Source organism: Heterocephalus glaber, unplaced genomic scaffold, assembly GCF_053883595.1.
Source record: "Heterocephalus glaber isolate CG9 unplaced genomic scaffold, H.glaber_assembly_v1.0 deba00001498, whole genome shotgun sequence".
In the NCBI taxonomy this organism is placed as follows: domain Eukaryota; kingdom Metazoa; phylum Chordata; class Mammalia; order Rodentia; family Bathyergidae; genus Heterocephalus; species Heterocephalus glaber.
The window spans coordinates 1,765,134-1,778,160 of record NW_028258321.1 but is presented as its reverse complement, the minus strand read 5'-3'; positions in this window follow the sequence as shown (position 1 = coordinate 1,778,160).

Here is a 13,027-nt window from a genome sequence, read left to right as displayed (position 1 = left end):
AGAAGCCAATGGTTTTGTAGGATGATAACAGCATTTTCTTCACTTTTCTCTGCCCACAAGGGGGAAAAACATAATCTCATCATCTGGAAACAACGACAAAGAAAAGTTCTTTAAAATGGGTGTGGAAAACACTCATCCAAAGAAATAGCGTGCCTCATCTCTTCCTTTATTTAACGCCATTTCACTCCGTTTTGCTACAAAGAGGAGTCCCTCTCCTTTGTAGGTAAGGATCTGTGGGTAGCAGCCAAGTTGTCCGTGATCTTTGATTGTGACATGGCAATTTGAGGTAAGACCAGTCCAGCAGGTTAGGAAAGCACAGATGTGGGTATCTCTGGATGACTGCCACGGTGGTGGCCATCAAACCAAGGGGTGACCTCCCACCCTGGATGTGGGTGGCACCACAGGTAGATCATAAAGTCCCTGTAGCCTGAACTGACTTAATAAAGGGGAAGAATAAGGATGTTTTCCTGTTTGGGAGGGGCTTTGACAGTGTAGCTTCTTGAACCTTCAATGCAGACTCACATCAGTGATTCTACAGGGAGCTTCTAGGTCTTCAACCTGACTTATGCTGCATCCTCAATTCTTCTTGCTCTGTGGCTTCTACTTTCTTGGCCTGAGCGGCTACTGCAGCCTCTGAGCCTCCAAACTGCAGATGGCCCTGGTGGATTCTCCTACCTCTGATATCACGAATGATCCTGGTGGACTCTCCCACTTCTTATCCTGTAAGCTTACTTAATAACCTCCTTCCACACTTATACATATATTTCTATTGATTCTGGTCGTCAAGATAATCCTGATAGGGTAGGGAGGACTTGTAAGCATTTTTCTTTTCATATCTCCCAAGGTAGAGATGACTTAGGTACCTGTAAAGATGAGTTGCTTCACGTGCTTCTTGATTCCTTGAGGAAGGTTTGCTTGATCTCTCCTTATCCACACAAATATGCGAACTGAATAGGCAAATGAAGTCTGACATTTCTATGTGAATACTTGTTTCATTTTATTTTGGTAATACTCCCACTTTCTGATCATTGAACAAAGAGTTTCTAATAAGATAGGAGCTATTGGGGAGTAGGTGAAACCAGCTGGATCAGCTCAAACAAAAGGGTGTGAACACCAGGCTGAGCTACAAAGCATGGACACCTTCCTCCCTTCTCTCCTTCTGGATAATGAGTTGTATTTTCTACCCTGGAAAAGGCATAGCCTTTCTAGTAGAGTTCTAGCTCCCTAATTACTGGAAGCATTGAAGACATAATTAGGTAAATATTTATCAACTGTATTGGATAGAAGTTTCAAATTTTAGATGTTGAACTAGATGAAGATGAAGACTTTTTCCAATGCCAACATTATTTTTGTAGAAGCATCCTGCTAAGTTTTCAGCTCCAATATTTCAAATAAATTTATTTACAAATGCCAGGATGATAACACACTTAAGATAATGAACTTTGAATTGCGTAGTCTTGCTCGTGAGTCCTGCTATATATTTTTTCAATACCTGGTGATATATCTTCACAGAAGCCAGGGGAGTATGTACTTTCTTGGGCATGACTGTGTTGATTTGGAAGTGATATGAGAAAGATTTCCATAAGTTCCATCATTATTGGATGGTAGTGACAGAGGTGTATGGATATGTGAAAATTCATGGAGCTGAAAAAGTAAGTACATATTTACAAATTACATATGTATGTGTATGTGTGTGTGTGGGGGCACATGTGTGTGTGTGCCCATGTGCGGGCACACATACATATGTAATTAGGAGGAATGATCTATAAGTTATAAGGAAAATTTCATGGGTATAGTGCCCTCAAAACTACAGAGAAATAATCAACTATGATACACATCATTTTAAAGATGGAGAAAGATTAAAATGGTGACTCTGTATTAGATCAAGCAACATAAAAATTGATACACATTTTTTTTTGCTTAAATTATTTTCTTGATTCATTTTAGGTATGCAATATGTTTACATTTATCATTGGGTGCTTGTACCTGTACATAATGCATCTTGGTTCTTATTTTTTCCCCATTCCCTGTGCTCCCTTCACCCCCTTCACCATTCCCTATTTGCAAAGACTTTGTTTCTATTTTTTCCTTTTCTCATAACTTTTCATTTCCCTTCTTTCCATTCCTCTCCCCTCCTATCACCCTTACCCCTTTGTACATTTTCTTCTTATTTCAAAATATCAATTGTTCATTTTCAACCTTATTTACACTTTCACTTTCTCACACTAGAGAAACTATTCGGTATTTACACCTGTGTGTCCTATCTATTTCACTTAAGAGTATGGCCTCAATGTGCATACATTTTGCTATAAATGTCTCTAGTTTCTCATTCTTAATGGCTGAGTAGTACTCTATTATATAAAAAACCCCCACATTTTCTTTATCCAATCTCCAGCCGATGGGCATTTGGGCTATTTCCAAGCTTTAGCTATTACAAACTGTGCAGCTATAAACGTGGGTGAACATATTTCACTGTGGTATGATTCTTTTAATTCATTTGGGAAGATCCCCAGCAGGGGAATAGCTGAATCAAATGGGACCTCTAGTCCTAGTTCTTTGAGGTATCTCCATAATGATTGCCACAGTGGTTGCACCAGTCTGCACTCACACCAACAATAGAGAAGGGTTCTTTTCTCCCCACACCCCCACCAGGATTTGTTATTTGTTGATTTCTTGACAGCAGCCATTCTTTCTGGGGTGAGGTGGAATCCCAGTGTTGTTTTCATTTGCATCTCTCAAGTGACCATTGATGTTGAACATTTTTTCATGTGTTTACTTGCTGCTTTTACTTCTTTTTCTGAGAAATGTCTCTTCATTTCAGATGCCCAGTTTTGGATTAGGTCTTTGAATTTGAGGGGTCTGATTTTTTTCAGTTCTTTATATATTCTAGATAGTAGACCTTTGTCTGAGGTACAGCTGCTAAAAATTTTTCCTACCTTGTAGGTTGTCTCTTAGCTTTGTTGGTGGTTTCTCTTGCAGTGCAGAAGCATTTTAGTAAGATGAGATCCCAGTTGTTGATTCTTTGTGCTAATTCCCATGTTACTGAGGTTTTGTTCATAAAGTCTTTTCCTAGGCCAATGTCTTCAAGAGTGCTACCTAACTTATCTTTCAGCAAGTTTAGTGTTTCTGTCTTAATATTTAGATCTTTAATCGACTTCAATCTTAGTTGAGTGCATGGTGATAGGTATGGGTCTAGTCTTAATCTTTGGCAGGTTGAAATCCAGTTTTTCCAATACCATTGATTAAAGAGGCTATCTTTCTTCCAATGAGGGTGTTTGGCACCTTTGTCAAAGATGAGGTGGCTGAGTATGTCTGGAGTTGTTTCTGCATCTTCTAATCTATTCCACTGATCTTCAGGTCTGTTTCTTTGCCAGTACCATGCTGTTTTTATCACAGTAGCTTTGTAGTATAGTTTCAAGTTGGGGATTATGATTCGCCCTGCCATGTCTCTGTTGCCTAGAATTGTTTTTGCTATTCTAGGTCTCTTCTGGTTCCAAATGAATTTTTGCATTGTTTTCTATTATTCTGTGAAATATATTGTTTGAAATTTCAATTGGGAATGCATTAAATCTATATAGCAGTTTTGGAAGTACGGTCATTTTCACTATATTGGTTGTTCTTACCCAGGAACAAGGGATATCTTTCCATTTTCTTATATCCTCTTCAATCTCTTTTTTTTCAGAGTGCTGTAGTTCTTAGTGTAGAGGTCTTTTGGTTCCTTTGTTAGATTGATCCCTAGATATTTCATTTTTTTGGATGCTGTTGTAAAACGAATTGTTTCTCTAATTTCTCTCTCAGTGAGTCTGCTATTTGTGTACAAGAAGACTATTGTTTTTGGGTGTTAACCTTGTATCCAGCTACTCTACTGAATCTGTCAATTAAGTCTAGAAGTCTTTTGGCACATTTTTTTGGGTCTTCTATGTAAAGTATCATGTCATCAGCAAATAAAGACAGTTTAACTTCTTCCTTTCCTATCTTTATTCCTTTTATTTCTTTCTCTTGTCTAATTGCTGTGGCTAATGTTTCCAGAACCAAATTGAACAGGAGTGGTAATAGTGGTCATCCTTGTCTTGTCCCTGGTTTTAGCGTGAAAGTTTTCAGTTTTTGACCATTTAGTATGATGTTGGCTGTTGGTTTTTCATAGATGGTCTTAATCAGGTTGAGATAAAGACCTTCAATTCCAATTTTCTGTAGGGCTTTTAATCATGAATGGGTGTTGGATTTTGGCAAATGCTTTTCCTGCATCTATTGAGATGACTGTATGGTTTTTGTCCTTGGCTCTGTTAATAAAGTGTATTACATTTACTGATGTACATATGTTGAACCATGCTTGCATCCCTGGGATAAATCCAGTTTGGTCAGGGTGTATGATCTTCTTGATGACCTTCTGTATTCTGTTTGCCAGTGTCTTGTTGAGGATTTTGCATCTATGTTCATTAGGGAGATTAGCCTGTAGTTCTCTTTTTGGGTCTTTCCCTGGTTTTGGAATCAAAGTAACACTTGTTTCCAGGAATGAGTTTGGAAGCCTTGCTTCCCTTTCAATTTCATTGATGAGTTTAAAGAGTAATGGCAATAGTTCTTTAAATGTCTTGTAGAATTCAGCAGTGAAGTCATCAGGACCTGGGCATTTCTTTGTGGGTAAATTTTTAATTATGTTTTCAATTTCACTCATTGTAATTGGGTTGTTTAGAATTTCTATACCTTCTTCATTCAACTTTGGCAATTTGTATGTGTGCAGGAATCTGTCCCTTTCTTCTGTGTTTTCCATTTTATTAGAGTACAGGTTGTTGAAGTAGGTATTGATGATGCGCTGGATATCTGCTGGATCTGTTATGACTTCATCCTTTTTATTCTTAATTGTATGGATTTGAGCCTTTTCTTTCCTTTTTTTGATAAGGCTGGCTAAAGGTTTATTGATTTTATTTATTCTTTGAAAAACCAACTCTTTGATTCATTAATTTGTTGTATTGTTCTCTTAGTCTCCATTGCATTGATTTATGCTCTGATCTTTATAATATCCTCTCTTGTAGGAGCTTTGTGTTTGTTATGCTCTTCATTTTCTAGGAGCATGAGGTTCTGCATTAGGTAATTCATTTGAGTTCTTTCTGTTTCCCTAATATGGGACTCATTGCTATGAATTTCCCATGTAGAACTGTTTTCATTGTGTCCCATAGATTCCTGTGTGTTGTACTGGCATTACCATTTACTTGTAGAAACTGTCTAATTTCTTTAATTTCCTCTGTGACCATTGGTTGTTCAGGAGGGTGTTATTCAATTTTCATGTGTCCATCGGGTTTTTGCATTTTCTTATGTTATTGATCACTAATTTTATTGTGCAATAGTCTGGTAATATACTGGGGGTAACTTCAATTCTTTTACATTTACTTAAACATGTCCTGTGAGCTAGCATGTGGTCTATTTTGGAGATTGAATGTGCCAAAAAGAATGTGTATTCTGATTTTTGGGGGTGGAACACTCTGTAATCATCTATTAAATCCATTTGTTTAATAGCTTGGTTCAGTTCTAGAATTTTATTTTTGACTTTTTGTCTAGATGATCTGTCTATTTGTGATAGTCGGGTATTGAGGTCCCCCACTACAATTGCATTAGTGCTTATTTGGTTTTCCATGTCCATTAATATTTGTTTTGTATAGTTGGGGACATTCATATTTGGTGCATATGTATTTGTGATTGTCATCTCTTCCTCTTGGATTGTTCCCTTCACAAGGATGTAGTGAACATCTGTGTCTCTCTTAATTAGTTTTGGTTTGAAATCTACTTTGTGTATAAATAAGATTGCTATATCTGCTTTTTTCTGGGTTCCTGTTGCATGGAGAACTGTTTTCCATCCTTTTACTTTCAGTCTATGAATTTTTTTTGAGTTAGGTGTGTTTCTTGTATACAGCATATTGTTGGATTTTGCTTCTTAATCCATTCTGTCAGTCTATTTCTTTTGATTGATGAATTGAGGCCATTAACATTGATGGTTATATTTGATAGATATTGACTCATCCTCTTCATGATGTTTTACTGTTGTTGGCTCTTTTATTTCTTATTTTCCCCCCTTTCCCTTTAGTTTCTTACCTTGCCTGGTGGCTTCCTTTTGTGGGGCCTGATGGAGTTGTGTCCTTCATTGTCTTTTTCTAGGATATTGTTTAGAATTATGTGAAGTGCTGGTTTGGTGTTCATGAAATTTCTCAGGTGTTCTTTGTCATGGAAGTATCTAATTTCCCCATCGATTTTGAAAGATAATTTTGCAGGATACAACAGTCTAGGTTGCGAGTTATTTTCTTTTAGGGCTTGAAATTCTTTATTCCAGGCTCTCCTTGACTTGAGCATTTGTGTTAAGAAGTCTGCTGATGGGCTTTCCCTTTGTAGTTGATTTGTTTCTTTTCTCTAACTCCTTGTAGGGTTTTATTGTTTTGTTGGGATTCTGGCATCTTGACTATTACATGTCTAGGTATAGATTTTTCTTGATCATGGCTAGTAGGAGTTCTGTATGCCTCACTTATCTGTATGTCCAATTCTCTACCTCTGTCTGGGAAGTTTTCTACTATTACTTCTGTGAACAGATTTTTTACATGATTTGTACTTTTGCCTGTTTTTTTGTGGACTCCTATCTGTCTTATGTTATTTTTCTTTGCATCATCTAGCAGGTGCTGGATTAATTTCTTGTGGTCCCTTACTGTTTTGAAGAAATCTCTGTTTTCATGGTCATTAACCACAATCCTGTCTTCTATATCTGATATTCTATCTTCACATTCCCTTAATCTGCTGAGCATACTTTAAATGGATTTGTTAATCTCCTGGATGTGTGTTTGAATCTATTTCATGGATTCCATTTCTTTCTTATGTTGGGTAATCATCTTTTCCATTTCTTTCTTTTGCTGGGCATATTCATGGCTTCCAGCATGGTTCTGAGCTCATGTATTTTTTTTATGTGTTTCTGTTCTAGAGCCTCTAATCATGTCTTTCACTCTGATCCTCATGTCCGTAGTTATCTGGGGGATTATTTGTGTTTTGAATTTTCCTAGAACCTCATTCATATGTTTTGTTACTTCCTGTGCTATCAGTTCAGGGTGTCCAGGTGGTTGATTATCAGACTTTTTCACCTCGTTTCTCCCAGAATTTGCCTTTGGTGGGGTGGAAGTATGAGTTTGTGCTTTGCTTAAATGTCTTCTCATTTTTCTTCTTGTTACTTTCCTAGGTTTAATTCCTGGGTTGATACTTTGAAATTGCTTTTTGTAAATATCTTTGTTGCTTGTAGTTAGAACCCTTATGGAATGATTGCTTCTCAGAGGTGTCTTCCAGATATAGCTGGTCTTTAGGTTTTGAGTCTCTAATGACTCTGAGGCTGTCTCCTTTTCATTATACCAGGAAGGACAACTGATTAGACCAATCACAACACCTTAGCCCAAGTGATACAATCAGCAACATCATAGCTTCGAGTGCATCTTAGAAAATGACAATTTGTGGTAGTTATTATTCGATCACCTTTAACTGTGTGAACTAAACAAAATTGAGGACCAACCCAACATATGTTTACAGTGAATAAATTCTTTAACATAGGAAATTTACCCTTCTGGATGGGGAGTTAGAAGGAGGGATAGATAGGTAGAAGGATAGGGGAAGGTTAGCAGTGAGGCCAGAGGACACAGGCAAGAGAAGGAAAAAGAGAAGAAAAAAAAAAAAAAGAATAATTCTGAGTCAGGGCCAGAACATGAACAAAAAGGGAGATGAAGAACAATGTGGGACAGCAAGAGAGTGAGTGATAGAGAGAGAAAGAAAAGAGAAAAGAGAGAAGAAAAGAAGAGAAATGTAGAAATTTGAAAAGATTAGAAAAAGAATAAAACAAGAACAGAAAAATAATATTTTTGAAAATAATAAATAAAAAATAAAAATGAAAGGCCCCCTTCAGGGTGTTTCTCTGCTATCACAATAGACAACGTGAGCAGCAGTGAAGATGTAAGTCAATGAGTCTCAGCAAGCCAATCACAGACCTGTGAAATTCAGGCAGATATTTGGCTGCAAGTCCCAAGCTGAGCTCCCTGTCCTCCTGCAAGGGTAAACTCTGCAAGGTTCTACTGCAGGTTCCAGCTGCCCCCTCTCTGAAGATGGTTCAGGTTCTGATGGGAAGTGATGATCCCTCCAACTTACCAAGCATGGCGGTCTGGTGTGCCTTTATTGCAGAGATTCTCTTCACTTTTCCAGTGGTCTTCAGTTTTCATCAAGGAGCCTGAGAGAGACCATCTCTCTGTTGTTTACTTCTGCTCTATCTTCTGGAGCTCAGGACAATGGCCTTTATCACCCCCTGTGCCTTTCAGAGTGGAACCAGGTAGTGGCACAGCCAGGAGGCCAGGGGTGGGGGGGGTGGGGGGCAGGCTGCAGCTTCCTGCCTGGCTAAGCTGGTCCCTGTGGGCATGGCAAGTGGTGAGTTGTCCTTATTGTCAGGCTGGTTGTCAGTGGGCATGACACGGGTTGGATGGAGCAGGGCTCCAGACCGCCAGGGATCTCTCTCTCCTCCTGCCTGGCTAACCTGTGTTGATGTACTTTTTGAGAGCAGTTTTCTGGAGAATAGTTGGGGAGAAATCCGACTTTGGAGTAGCCCTAACACAGAATATGTGTTAAGTTTGAGGTAGCGCCATGTTCAGAAAACATTAGTGAGGACTTTGTTAAGAATAACAGAGACACGAATGGGTGATGAAATCTAATTCCTGAAAGAATATTTTAAGCTTAAGAATATATATATTTTTTAAGCTTAAGAATATTAACATACGCTTATATGTTCATAAGAAATACTTGTAGACAAGGCAAATTTGGAAGAACAAAAGAGAGGGAGGATAAGGGAAGGAAAGACATTTAAAATTGATAATTTTTAGGAACATTCCCATTGTAACATACTACTATTAGCAATCTTATGCATTAATAGAGATCCAATACATACCAAGTTTGTGGTCTACCTGTTTGTGTCTGTGGCTTAATCAGCCCCTCTTTACCTTTACAGTAAAGAGAGAGGTGTGGGATCTGGATCTCCTAGTTCCCAGACAGAGGGTGTAAAATCTAGTTTATTTCATCTTGGTGACTTCTGCTCTATAGCACGTGGCCACTTTCCTCATACACCCATAAAAGGTTATGGATAGAAATAAGATAAAGAGCCCTCCCTGGAAATCTAAGATCTATCTATAGAATTGTCATAGGGAAGACTTGCCTTTAAAATTCCCCAAAAGCACTCATGGCTCTTCAAGTTTTAATCTCTCTCTTTCATCCTCACAAAACAACTGCATTTCCTCCCGCTGTAAAATCGTCTTGTCACTTGTGACATTAATGCGGAGAGGAGATTGGTTAAAGGCAGTCTTTGCTTCTCTTGATGTTGCAGCACACCCCAGAAAAGCACTGCAGAGAAGAGAGTGTGAGTTCTGCTTTCTGGATTCCAAGGAGAGTTGGGAGAGAAGAGGGAAGAGCACTGGACAAGATGCCTGTATCTTTGCACTCTGACTGATTCTCTACCTTAGATCGAAGATTTCAGAGTTGAGAGAGATATTAGGAATCATCTAATTGCCTGTCAACTATTTACAAAAGTAGTAACAGAGTGGTGTGGCTATTTGTGTGGGAACTCAGTTATGACACAAGAAGTGTCCCTCTCCCGTGCCTTGATGTTTCTTCATTGGCAAGCTTGCTGCCTGTGATCTGCCCTTTGTTGAACTCTGCAAGGCTTCAGTTAGGGGCTCCCCACTGTACAGACTTAGCTCTACATCCTGAAAAACTAATTGGCCACAAACAAACAAAACTGCAGAATGCCACATCCCACTGTACAATTTGTTATATCTGAATACGTGCAGGATCCCCACCCCAAACCTGTAATTAGGCAGGGAAGAGTTAGAATGTGAAGTCTGATCATGCATGACAGTTCCCTGACTGGAGTCTGGGGTCTTGGACTTTGTAAAGTTCTCTGAGTTTTAAGATTATTTTTCTGACTGGGAACTAATCCCTCAATTTCCTTCTAGATTGTAGCCTAGAGTTTTGATGATTATGCCTTGTCATTGTGCCTATGTGACCAGGCACTGAATAAAGTGCTGGACTCTGTATATATGTCTGAGAGGGAGATACACATACAAGCTGCTGCAGTTCGGGGCTGGAGGGAGAGTGGGCTTTTGAGACAGAGCTCAGAAAGTCCGTCCACACACAGGTTTAGTACTAGATACTGGTTGAAGTGTTTTTCTCTGGCTGTATATTCTTGCTGTGTCACTGCAATAGGTCTTGGCAAGAATGAAATTCTATGCTGCACCCTTGGATTCCTTCTGAAGAAGGATTGAACTTGTGGCTGGGTCTAGGGATACTAAAACAGATTGTGTCCCAAGTGGTGAGTCAAAGAGTGATAAAGTATTGACACAGAAATATAGAAAATATCTTCTTCTCTTGTGTTGCCAGCAGCCAGGTTAGGATATTCTGGGCAGGATCATGCTGTTTGAGGATGATGGGGAGACATCATTTGTCCCAAATATATCCTTGTTACATAAAAATATTTAATAGTTGAAGTGTATTCTGAGAAACCAAAGGGCAGATCTCCACCTAGATATATCACTGCACCTTAAACTTCATAGTTTTGAAAATGAAAGTTTGAATCATTAGCACAAATAATCACTGATGCCATTCTTTCTCTCTCAGTAAATGACCATATCAGTGTTCCATTTTTAATTTTTTTGGCCCAGAACTTGAAAATTACTCTTCATTCTCTACTTTTTCTTTTTTCTTTTTGATTTTTTTTATTGGTACATTTTAGGTATACAACACAATTACATTTCTCATTGGGAATTGTACCTTTACATGATGCATCTTGGTTCTTATGTTTTCCCCCTTCCCCTGCCCTCCCTTCAAGCCCTCCACCCTTCCCTATTTACAAAGACTTTATTTCCATTTTTTCCATTTCTCATCATTTTTCCTTTCCCTTCTTTCCTTTCCCCTGCCCCTCCCATTACCCTTACCCCTTTGGACCTTTTCTTCCTATTTTGCATTATCGATTATTCATTCTAATCATTGGTACATTTTAGGTATACAATATAATGACATTCATCATTGGAAATTTGCACCTTTACATAGTCTCTCTTGGTTCTTATTTTTCACTCATATCACATGTACAGTCATAATTGCTGCAGAGACTAATTTCAAAATGCGATCCCTTTGTAATATTTCCACCTCTGTGACTCTGGATGGCATGCTCCTCTCTGTCCGGGAGAGCTGCACTGACTATTGTCATCTTCATCTGCAAGTATTCACCCCACAACCGACTTTCCTCATGGTGCTTCATTACATCATAGGTTGCTTCTCATATCAATCATAACAAAATCCAAAATCCTCTTTATAATCGGTGTCTGTTCAGTTGCTCTGACTAATCTCTTGCCCTCTCCCCTCCAGCCACCACGAGCTCACCAAGTATGCTCTCCCCAGTGTCTTTGTTGTTATTGTTCTCTCTACCCAGAATATTCTTCTCCCAAATATTGGCCTGGCTCATGCCCCTACTTCCTTCAGCTCCAACGTTACCCTATCAAAGAAACCTTTCCCAAGCAACCCAAGTAAAAATACCCCCTGTTTACCTTACCTAATCAGCTGCCTTGCTTATTTTGTTTTTCTTTGAAGCCCTTCAGATACAAAGAACTCATATGTTTTGTGTCTCGGTGTGTGACTGCTTGCAAACTGACAGCTTCCTCCTGGAATATGTGAGCTCCGTACCCTGACGCAAGTTCTGTGCCATGTGCATTCCACCATGTCCAGTACAGTAATTGACACAGAAAAGAGGTGAAGCTATGTCCAGGGAGTAGAAGTAAATATTTTGCCCAAAAGGTGGATGGAGAGTACAGGACAGGGTGACACAAACCTCAGTGAAAAAGAAAACCAAGTGAAGGCGACATAAAGCTGGTTGTTTCCGAGACAAGAGAACTATGGCAATAAAGCAAAACCTACTGTATCAGACTGCAGAGAAGCCCAGCTCTCTGTGGTTCTTCCCTTCTCACCTTGTTAGTTTCCCTTGGTGTCAGAAGATCTCTTCAGTTCTCCGTTTCAAGGCTGTGAGCTGACACAGAGGACTGACAGAAAGGACACTGGAGGCAGGCGTGCTCTTCCCAGCAGGGCATTGCTTTCTGTCTTTGTTACCCCTGCACCCCACACCAGGCAGCACCCGTGGATGGACCTTCGTGAGGCAGCTCCTCCTCCTGGCCTTAATCAACAGGAGCAGTAGCTTTAACCTTCTACAGCAAAGCACACCAAGAAAGTATATTTCTCTTTATTTTCTTGTCTATTTTTAAAGGTGGGATTCTGAATTCCAAATAAGCTAAGAATACTGAAAAACCTGCAAGGGATTGAAAAATAAAGCTCAGATCTGGATTCCTAAAGTCCTCAGAATTTGAATATTTATTTGGAGGGAGAAGTACCTTGCATGTAGAAGGCAAAAATCACCCTAAATCTCTTCCTTTCTCCTTCTTTCTCTCCCTTCATCTGTTTAAGGAGATAATAGAAGAAATGGGCACAAGAGTGTAATTATTTATGAAAAACAAAAATATATGTTTAAGCATCCTCTGGAGACAGTTGTAGCTGACCCGTTATGGCTCCAAGGGAGCCACCATGGAAAATGAAGTTCACTTAGGTTATTTAGGTATTTGCATATTTTGCAAGAAAGGCACATGCATAATCATGGAAAGGAAATTTGGGGCTAAACTAGTGGGAGCAGATATAAAAATAGATGCATTTGATACCACTTTTTCTTTCACTGTACTTATGACAGCATCTAAACTGTGCTAGAAATCCTCTATTTAGTTCCAGTTATGTTCCAGGAACATGAGGTGAGAAAAACTTTTCTCCATGTATTATTACCAGTGAATGTTCTCACCAATATCCTAACTCATCTAGTGAAGAACTGTTGCTCTGGAAGGATCCAGGGATCAGCCAATACTGAAGAACATACTGAGCTGCAGTTAAGGACATGCACAGTGAACTCAGATGCTAGAGAGCAGACTCCCTTGTACTGTCTTGCCAG